Source organism: Pteropus alecto, unplaced genomic scaffold (genome assembly GCF_000325575.1).
Source record: "Pteropus alecto unplaced genomic scaffold, ASM32557v1 scaffold202, whole genome shotgun sequence".
Taxonomy (NCBI): Eukaryota; Metazoa; Chordata; class Mammalia; order Chiroptera; family Pteropodidae; genus Pteropus; species Pteropus alecto.
In genome coordinates this window covers 2768752-2777739 of record NW_006432451.1, presented here as the reverse complement: position 1 = coordinate 2777739, position 8988 = coordinate 2768752, and positions in this window count along the sequence as shown.

Sequence of the window (8988 nt, the reverse complement as noted above, 5' to 3'; positions counted from 1 at the left end):
GCCCTTTCTATATTTCCCCTCTACTATTCTAGTGCATGACTTTTTCTTTAAGGTCACCTCATTGTCCAAAATGGCTGCTGAGCTCCAGCCATAACATCTGAATTCCAGGCAGTGTGTAAAGGTAAAAAAGGTCCATGCCCCAACCCTCCCCTTTTAAGGAGTTTTCCTGAAGTTTCCGCTTACAAATCACTGGCTATAAATGAGGCTGGAAATTTTTCTTTTGCCTAGGCACAATACTGCCTTAACTAAAATTGAGGTTCTGTTGCTAAGGAAGAAAGGGGATTTCGGGTGGCAATTACCAGCCTCTGCTCCAGTCTCCAAAGGCAAGAGAGCATCCTGGGTCAAAGAAAAGAATAGAGGACAAGAAATCAAGATATGTTTTGACCTTTATGAGTCTATGACCTTGGGTAAATCCCAGAACCTACCTGAGTCTCAGCCCTAAACAGAGGGCTGTGGGAGGGTCAAGTGACATGATGTTGTGAAAGGGCTTCATATACCGTAAAGCACATTCCCCTGTAAGGAATTAATTACATTGCTGCTGCTGCTCCTGTCATTCAGAGTGGCTGGTTGTTTGCTACAGGGAGAAAGGCAGAGGAGTCTGACGGGAGAGGGAAGACAGCATTTGCTGGGACAAGTAGAAAGAGGGTGGAGATGCTGCTGCTACTCGGGCTGTGCATGAGGCACACGCCTGCAAGCAGGAGTCTGTTCTCCCAGGGCCACGTGCCCCAGGTCACGTAAAATCCCTGAGTCTGGCAAAGGCCCACGCTGCCTTCTTCAGCCCTCAGGGCTCCAGACAGGCAGGCAAACAAACAGGACACCTGGGGGAGGCCCAAACACCCAGGAGTGAGGGGAGGCCTCTGGGAGCAGAAACCAAGTTCTGGGTCCCCACAGGGCCAAAATAACTTGCTGATTGAGTCAATAGGCCAACACATTGGTCAAGCCAGTGGGGGAGAAACCAAAACTCTGGCCAGATCTATTATTTAGCAGTTCGTCACCAAGCAAAAATATAAATTATCCCCTTCCCCCCAACCCCACCTGCAGGTTGTTTGGTGTCAGGAGTCACCTTGGGTCAACCAAGGCCAAGTCAAATGTTTTGGATCAGCTCTTCTTACAGCATCCAGTAGGGCAGCCAGGAGGTGGACTCCCAATGTCAGGGGAAGGGGCAACCTCTCCTCTAGGCCCCCAGGCCCTGTGTCCTTGCAAGCTGCTCCCCAAGGGGCTACAAAGAACCTTTCTGTGACTGGGGGTAGTGGAATCTCAGAGGTGCACTGGAGAATTTTTATGACACAGTTCACCCACACGTATTTGCTGAATGCCTACTGTGTTCCTACAAGTCCACAACAACAGTGGACTGAGCTCCAGAGGCTGTGAGCTTGGGGATCAGGGCCTTTTCTTGGTGCTGGAGTGTACCCCATTCCCCTCCTGGTGCCTGACAGCGTGAGCTGTGGAAAGTCGGCTGTTTAGAATTCAAAAACTAATTGGTTACAGCTTATGAAGGTCTAGGGAGTGGGGGCAGTACAAATCATAAGCAGTGTAGAGAATTATAAATCTAGTTTCATAGTCCTTCTGGCTTGGCACAGATTAAGTGTGTAAATCAGGCTTCTGTAGCTTTACTTCTAATTCACCATTCCCTTCAAACCAGGACTTAAAATTCAAGATTCAAACCAGGACTTAAAAAATTTTTTTTTGTTTAAGTAAACATATACAGTAGACATAAAAGAACACCATGATAAGTGTAAAATAGCTCGGAGGATTTTCCCAAAGTGTTATCCAGGTAATGGCATCTAAATCAGGAAATAAACATTGTCAGTCCCCAGAAAACTCCTCATGACCCCTTCTAATAATTACTCCCCAAGGGTATCAATATCCCTGACTCTAGCACCATAGATTCGTTTTGCTCATTTTTGAACTTAGTATAAATGGAATCATACAGGATGTCCTCTTTTGTGTCTGGCTTCTTTCACTCAACATCACATCTGTGAGATTCACCCAGATCATAGTATCATTTATTCTTACAACTGCATAGCATTCCATTGTATGAATAGACAACACATCATCCATTCTACTGTAGAAAGACATTTGGGCTGTTCCCAGTTGGGAGCTATCACAAAACTTTCTTTTCACAATCAGGTCCCACAGCCGTGTGTGTGTGTGTGTGTGTGTGTGTGTGTGTGTGTGTGTGTTTAATTTCTCATGTTTTCAAGGTTCATCCATTTTGTTGTAATATGTATCAGTACATTGTTCCTTTTTTCAAAAAAATGTGGTAAATTGTGAGATATGTATAATATAAAATTTGCCATTTTATCCATTTTTAAGTGTATGATTCAGTGGCATTAGTCACACTGTTGTACAATCATCACTACTATTTCCAAAATGTTTTCGTCATCCCAAACAGAAAACCTGCACCCATTAAGCAGAAACTCTCCATTTCCCCTCCCCTCAGCCCCTAGTAACCTCTATTCTACTTTCTGCCTCCTTGAGTTTGCCTTTTCTAGGTACCTCATGTAACTGGAATCACACAATATTTGTCCCTTTGTAATTGGCTTCTTTTATTTGCATAATGTTTTCAAGGTTCATCCATGATCAGAACTTCATTCTTTTGATGACCAAATAATATTCCGTTGTGTGATATACCACATTTTCCTTATCCTTTCATCTGTCTATGGACACTTGGGTTGCTGCCACCTTTTGGCTGTTGTGAATAATACTGCAATGAACATTGGCACACAAGTATCTGACACACAGCCCTTTACTGAAGACATGCTGTGTGTGGGAAATTTAGATAGATACTCATCCATTAGTAGACTATCATGTGAATAAAATGGAATTATTATCCCCAGGTTACAGATGAGGTTCAGTTAAGCAAAGGACCTTTCCTAGGATCAAGGGGCTGATCTAAGTGACTCAGACCATGATTCAAATCCAGACCTTTGACCTGAAATCCAGTGTTCTTTCCATCTCTCCCTAACCCGCCACCACCCTCATTTCTCTCTTGCGTCTCTCCGGTCACAGAGGAAGTTAGAAGATTTTGGTTTGCAGCCTAGTGCTTGCTTTAGTTCCAGGTAGGAAATCTTTCCCTTGGAGCCACTAAACCCCGACTTGTACTTTCGGGAAGCATTTCCTCTCTCTTGGCAAACGGCCCAGGGCAAAGGAACAAGAGAAGCTTCTTGGCCCCCTCGACTCTGCCTTTAAACTTTGTGCTCTAGTTTTTTGTGTGTTTTTTTTTTAAAGCTACAAGTTTTGTCATACCTCTGTTCTCCTGCCACCAGGCCTCCTGAGTGGCCCAGGGCTCAGGCTATATTTCTAAGTTCCTCTCTTGGTACAAAAAACATTATACCTAAGACCTAATTAGAGTTGTATTCAAGGGACATGGAGCGAACCACGTGACTCAAAGTGTCTTCATTCTCTGCCTTGCCACGGTAAATTTTGGTGAGAAATATCAACTGTGTGTTGGACTGCCTGTAGTTTTGTTCTGGGAAGAGATCAAACATGTCTGATACAGTGCCTGTCCTCAGGGCAGCCCTGTCTGGGGAGAGAGAGAAATACCGGCAGAGAAACAATGATCGAGCCCGTCAGGTGGGATTCTGATGGTACAGGAATGCTGCCTAGGGCTCTGAAGGGAGGTTGGGGACACCAGAGGGGACATCCGCAGACATCACCTGCTGAAGTCCCTTGCACCACGCAATTGTTGCTTGAGTGCCTATCGTGTGCTAGGCCTCAGGGAGGGGGAGCCACAAACACAGACAATTCCCAGGTCTTGCCTGAGCCACTCTTGGGTCCTAAAATAAGGCAGACCTGTGCAAGAATCCTGTGGCGCTGGGCGTGAGCTCCAGCCCCCTTTACAGATAATGCTCGCCTCTGAGATGAATGGGGGGCTTTGGGGCCTCTAGCTGAGCTTCAGGGGACTCCAGCTGACGCCGCTGGCCAGGGGATCCAAAAGTGCGCCCTGAGGTGCATAGCCGGGGTCCCCTCCACCCCCACAGGCCTCGCTGTCCCCACTATCCCCATGCTGTAATGGCCACCCCAGGCCGACAATGCGCCTTTTCAGGAGCCTCCGCCCCCACTGGAAAATCCCCGCGCGGTCTCCCGGGCGGCGGCGTCTGCTTCCCTCGAGATGAGGGATTCGCGCCCCCGACGAGGTGCAGCTGCAACGCGCCCGCAGGCGCCGGGACCAGCCGGGATTGCCCGCGACTCCCCACCCATGAGCGCGCAGCCACCCGCCCGCGGCCCTGGGGGACCGGGAGCTGAGAGCCGGCGGCAGGAGACGGCTGCCTCCACTCGAGCTCGGTCCGTTTGAGAATTAAATTTTTAAAATTTTAATTTAAACATACACTCACACATTTTAAATGGTCATATCACACATTATGTTAAAGTCTGTTCTTTTTTCTTTTATTGTCCTTTTTTTTTATTAACTCTTCCTTGGTCCCCACCCTCGCATCATTTCCACGGAAAATCCATATTAAAAACCTAAAATGAACTCTTCTATATTTTTCTGCAGGTTCATATAAGCATATGAAAATGTCTCTCTCTGCATTTACATATACACAAATGCATATAAGTGAATATTGTTAGACGTATTTTTTTAATGGTAACATTGGTTAACAAAATCCAGTAAGTTTCAAGTGTACAATTCAACAGTAAGGCATATATATATGTATATATATGTAGATATATATATGTATATATATATGTAGATATATATATATTTTGCATTGTGTGTTCACTGCCCATAGATTTCTGTCACCACATATTTGACCTCTTTTACCCCATCTTAGACATATTCTTCTATATCATAGGAACTATTGATTGGTGGTCTTTTAAAAAATTATTATTTACATACAGTAAAATTCACCTATATTAATTTATTAAACTACTCCCTCTGACAGTCATCACTGTATTTCTCTTTTTTGTTGTTGTTTTGTTTGTTTGTTTGTTGCTACTGTGAGCCATGGTGTGATAAAACCCTTGTTGCATATCCATATGTGCCCAGAAGTGAGAATATTGGATTGAAGTGTCCGTGGGTTTAATTTTAGAAGATATTGCAGGTTGCTTTTGCAAAAGGTCTAACACCTCACATGTCTGCCAGCAATGAGTAAAGATGGCCTTCCCTCACGTCTAGCAGCAGTAGACAGTAGATCAGTGCTTGGTGATTTCCACCAGCCTGCTGGGACCACTACCCTGAGTTATCGTGCCAGTCACTTTAATTTGTACTTTCCCAGCCCCTTCATGAATTTGAGCATATTTTCATCTGTTTGGCAGCCACTTGGCTTTGCATTTTCAGGAACTGCATCCTCCTGGTACATCTTTACAATACTTTAAGCATAGAAATCCCCGTTCGCCCAGGGCAGCTGCAGAAGGAAGTGCTAAGGTTAATGGGATGGTCTTGTTAGTAGAGTTCCCTCATTTGTCACACCCAATTATGAGTTTTCAAAAGATGAGACTATAAACAGTTACATGCAGTAATAGGACTGTAACAAATAGGAGAGGCATGTGAGGAATGCAAAATGAGTGTGTTTTGGGGTCACTTACTAGCTATGTGCTATTGGGTAAGTCACCTAACTCCTCTGAGGCTCAGTTTGCTCATCTATGAAACAAGGACAATAATAATTTTGTCACCTATTTCTGGTTGTTGAAAAGCTTGTCAGTAATTTATGTAAAGAAACTGGACATTGTAGACGGTCAATAACTATGTCGATTATGATAAGCATGGTTTAGGCTTTCCTCTGGTGGCTAAATATGCATTTTAGAGGCCTAGGGTTAGCCTAAATGTCAATCAACATTGCATGGATCTGGGTAAAACAGATTATTTAAGTTTCTTGTGTGCCCACTGATTAGATTCACAAAAATTAGGGTTTCAAGATTACTATTCACATTTGGGGCTGGATAATTCTTTGTTGTGGGGGCCTGTCCTGTGCTTTGTAAGATGTTTAGCAGCACCTCTGGCCTCTACCCACTAAATGTCAATAGCACATCTCACTCCTGCAGTCATAACAATCAAAAATGTTCTTGCACCTGGCCAAATGTCCCCTGAGGGGCAGCATTGCCCATGGTTAAAAACCACTGATATAAATCCTCTGGGAGGGTTTACATAGCAAGGGGAAGAGCCCCTCCCGTGCTCCTGCTTCTTCTCCACAGGGTGGACCCCACTTTTCAGTTCCCAGAATTCCCCAAGCAGGGTCTAAATATCAGCCAGGTGTGAGCAGGGGCCATCTGGGTGAAGAGGAGCAGATGGGGGGTGTCTTCCCTGTGAAAGTCCTTGAAATGCTCAGCCTAGGCACAGGAGAGAACCGAGCATTCTGTACTTAATAGGTGCCCTCAGAAGCTACCCACAGATAGGAGCTGCACTGTGTGCCTTCAAAGATCCTACAGCCTGATAGGAAGAATGGGCAAGCCCAGATGAAGTGATAGAGTAATAATGAACAAACAAGCGATGATCTGTAATTTTTTTCTTTTGCAAGCTTGTCTTCCCTCTCTCCCCTCCCATTCTGTAGATTTGACCCAGGCTCAGCCATGCGCTGTCACGAAAGCCGTGGTTTTCTTACCTCTCTCCATGGCTGATTTGAGAATCTATGTATTCAGTCTCCTTTAACGCATGTTCCACTCTGTTTTGAATAGGATGTTTCATTCTCACTGCAAACTCTGCATGCCCCAAACACAATTCCTTATCTTTCCTCCTGACTCAGTTCAAGTCAACACATATTTATTGAGTGCTGGTTGCTTCTCAATGTCAGTCATTTTCTTCTTCACTAGTAACAGAGCTCTGGCCAACATGCCCTGCTTTAAAAACTACATTTCCAGGTCTCCCTTGAAGCGTGGTGTAGCCATGTGATTAAGTTTTGATTAATGAGAGGCAAGCAGAGGGTGATAGATGATTTCTCGGTAGCTTCCTTAAAAGGGTGGGGACATATACCCTTTTTATCCTTTGTTCTGCCTTCTCTCTTTCTGGAATTCAGATGTAATGAGTGGAACCCCAGTATCTATTTTGGGCCATGAGGAGAATTTGAGGATGACAGAGCAGAAAGATAGAAGGATCCTCGTGACTGTGGAGCTGCTGCACCAGCCCTGGGGCTGTGGACTTTGATGTGAGAGAAGAAACTGTGTGTGTTTAAGCCACTGTGCTTGGACTTCTATCAGAAGTCAAACACAATTCCTAACTGAGGCAGGTGGCCCCTCCCAAGTCCATGCATCTGTTTGCCAGTCTCCAATGCTCCCTGTTCTCAGGCCGAATACGTTGGAATTAACATTGATTGGTATTTTTCCAGTCATGCAGCCACCATGACCTTCCAATTTTCTGAATTGAGAACCTCCTATACCTACCTGCCTTTCTCTCTTCATCATTCTCAGCATGGTACAAGCAGAGGGCTTGGTGATGATGAGCAGGATTCAGAGACATGTGGAACTAGTGGCTGGGATGCCCAAGTGGGCCAGGAGACACCACTAGGGGCAGACATGGAGGTGATAACAGCTGTTTTATCATTTAGGACTCCTGTTTACTCTGTGTACTCAGAGTTAGCCAGTGCCTGACATGTAGTCAGTGCTCAAAAAGTATCTGGGGGATTAATTAATTGATCAATTAATCGATCAAGCAATTAATTGATTGATGATTAACTAGATATACACATGCGGATGCATTGATATGACTTCTATTTTTGCCGTTCATGCTCATACACATTACCTTTTATTATGGAGACACCCGGTTACAAAGAAAACCCTCAAAGGTTTGCTGTTGACTTGAACCGTGTCACTTGTAAGAAGGACAAAATATATATGTGGTCAGCTTGAAACCCAGGCCTACTACTAGAAATAAACTAACCCCTTGTTGAAATCGCACAGGAAAACTGAAGGGAGGTGAGGGAGACGGGTGGCAGGAAAAATGCCTGAGATCTTACACAACTTGTGCAAACAGAATGACGGGGCTGGGCAGCTCCAGGAGTCCAGGAATTAATAGCCCTGCTGAGGCTCCGGGGCTCCAGAGATGGAGCTATTTAAAGCTGAGAAATGTCATTTCCACCCACAAAAGCTACCCAATTGCGTTATCTGGATGCTCTTCAGCCCCGGTGTTTTGGCAGCTTCCCTGGCCTGACCTCCCAGTGGCGGGACCACGGGGCTCTCAGCCAGCCTGTCGTCACTGCTCTCCGAGAGGAGGGCTGACCTTAGCCTCTCCAGGATCCTTCTCCTCCTATCTGCTCAGGCCCCAAGACAGGCTGAGTGGAGACTCAGTGCCCAGTTCACCCTTCGGAAAGCGTATCCAAGAGCACAGAGTCTGCTGCCCACATAGAGTCTGCTGCCCTCACAGAGAAGCCGGCCAGCCCAGCAGGGTGGGCCTGGGGCCAGGGCTGGGAGATGGGGTCTGGAGACAGAGATCCTTGCCCATCAGAATTATATCCTTGTCCTGCTCTGTGACCTCAGGCCATTTGCTTATCCTCTTTGGGTCCCCATTTCCTCACCTGGACTGAGAAATGAAAGAATCTTTCTCTCCTTGCCCTGTTTCTGGGGGAGGCCACAGGAAATCAGAAAAGGGGAGGCCTTTTGAAGCTTTAGGAAGAAAAACACCATAGAAATCCAGGTATTACCTGCAGCTCCTTCTCTCCTCCCCTCTAGTTAAGGTAATCCAGGAACACTTTCTCCGGAGGCAAGAAGACAGGAGGCTCATGTTTGAAGTCCAGAGTATGTGAAGGAGCCGTTAAGCCCTAAACTCCTGGGAGCCCAGGCTCATGCTCTTGCCAGGCACCTAAGGCAAGAACTTCCTCATATCCTGTCTGCTCTAATCTCCTATATCTGCTCTGGCTGATGTTCCTGCAGTTTAGGGGAGGAGGGGAACTTGGAAGCCTGAAGAATGTGCCAAGCCAAGTCTGCCCCACAGGTATCTAATGCCCAGTGATGGCTGGGCTTATTTCCTGAAGCTGAGGCCTGGCCAGGGGAAAGCACAGTGGTGTTAAATGAGTTTCTAAGGAAGGTGTAATGAAATGCTAGGGGCATTCTAGCACT